The sequence below is a fragment of the Amphiprion ocellaris genome, chromosome 6 (assembly GCF_022539595.1).
Source record: "Amphiprion ocellaris isolate individual 3 ecotype Okinawa chromosome 6, ASM2253959v1, whole genome shotgun sequence".
Lineage (NCBI taxonomy): Eukaryota > Metazoa > Chordata > Actinopteri > Pomacentridae > Amphiprion > Amphiprion ocellaris.
This window is the reverse complement of record NC_072771.1, coordinates 7,547,436-7,549,640: the sequence shown is the minus strand read 5'-3', so window position 1 is coordinate 7,549,640 and position 2,205 is coordinate 7,547,436.

Below are 2,205 nucleotides of genomic sequence, written 5' to 3'. Positions count from 1 at the left end.
TACATATATACTACACACACACATACTATACATACATATATATATATATATATATATATATATATATATATATATATATATATGCATGTATATACACACACACACACACACACACACACACACACACACACACACACACATATATATATATATATATATATATATATATATAAATAAAAGTTCTTTGTCTTCAGGACTATTTCCATTGTAGATTTTCACTGAAGGCATCAAACTATGAATGAACATCTGGAATTATGGAGGAAAGAAAGAAGTGTGAAATAAGTCAGAACATGTTTAATATTTTAGATTCTCTGATTCCTGCTTTGAACTCTTTTGTTATTCTCTGGATGAGCTTCATGAGGTAGAACCTGAAATGGTTCTCCAACCGTCTTGAAGGAGTTTCAGAGATGCTGAGCTCTTGTTCGTCCTTCTGCCTTCACTCTGCAGTCCATCTCATCCCAAACATCTGGATTGGGTTTAGGTCAGGTGACTGTGGAGGCCAGGTCATCATCATCTCCTTCTTGGTCAGATAGTCCTTCCACTTCCTTTCCTGGGGAGGTCCTCATGGAGACAGTTTGGTCATAGCTCTGGATGGTTTTAGAGACTGAACTTAGAGATACACTATATTGGCAAAAGTATTCGCTCACCCATCCAAATAATCAGAATCAGGTGTTCCAATCACTTCCATGGCCACAGGTGTATAAAATCAAGCACCTCGGCATGCAGACTGCTTTTACAAACATTTGTGAAAGAATGGGTCACTCTCAGGAGCTCAGTGAATTCCAGCGTGGAACTGTGATAGGATGCCACCTGTGCAACAAATCCAGCTGTGACATTTCCTCCCTCCTAAATATCCCACAGTCAACTGTCAGCTGTATTATAAGAAAGTGGAAGTGTGTGGGAACGACAGCAACTCAGCCACCAAGTGGTAGGACACATAAACTGACGGAGCGGGGTCAGCGGATGCTGAGGCTCATAGGCCAAGAAGTGGCCAACTTCCTGCAGAGTCAATCACTACAGACCTTCAAACTTCATGTGGCCTTCAGATTAGCTCAAGAACAGTGCTTCAGCAGAGAGCTTCATGGAATGGGTTTCCATGGCCGAGCAGCTGCATCCTAGATGGTTCCTGGGTAGTTCCTAGATGTTTCCTGGTAGGTACCTGGGTAATTCCTAGATGTTTCCTGGTAGGTTCCTGGATAGTTCCTAGATGGTTCCTGGTAGGTTCCTAGGTAGTTCCTAGATGGTTCTTCGTAGGTTCCTGGGTAGCTCCTAGATGGTTCTTTGTACCTTTCTAGATAGTTCCTAGATGGTTCCTGTTAGGCTCCTGGGTGGTTCCCAGATGGTTCCTGTTAGGTTCCTGGGTGGTTCCCAGATGGTTCCTGTAGGTTCCTGGGTGGTTCCTTGATGGTTCCTGGTAGGTTCCTGGGTGGTTCCTTGATGGTTCCTGGTAGGTTCCTGGTTCCTTGAGGATACATTCAAAGTTTTTGCAGTTTTCCAGACTGACTGACCTTCAGTTCTTAAAGTAATGATGGACTGTCGGTTCTCTCAGCTGATTGGTTCTTGCCATAATATGGATTGTAACAGTTGTCCAATAGGGCTGTCAGCTGTGGACCAACCTGACTTCTGATGGTCCCAACCCCATTAAGAAGGAAGAAGTTCCACTAATGAACCTCGATATGGAACACTTGTGAAGTAGAACCATTTCAGGTTCTTCCTCATGAAGCTCAGCCAGAAAATAACAAGCAAGTTCAAAGCAGGAATCAGAGAATCTAAAATATTTAACATGTTCTGACTTATTTCACACTTTGTTTCCTCCATAATTCCAGATGTTCATTCATAGTTTGATGCCTTCAGTGAGACTCTACAATGTAGAAAGTAGTTAAAAAAAAAACCAAAAAAAAAAACCGAAACCCTGAATGAGAAAGTGTGTCCAAACTTTTGACTGGTCTGTCTGTCTGTCTGCCTGTCTCTCTGTCTGCCTGTCTCTTTGTCTTCCTGTCTGTCTGCCTGTCCTTCTGCCTGTCTGTCTGTCTGTTTGCTCTTCTGTCTGTCTGTCTGCCTGTCTGCCTGTTTGCCTTTCTGTCTGTCTGTCTGTTTGTCCTTCTGTCTGTCTGTGACGTTTTTAGAGCGACATGCTATACTATGACGTTTTTAGAGCAACATGCTATACTATGACGTTTGTTGGACGACACGCTATACTATGAC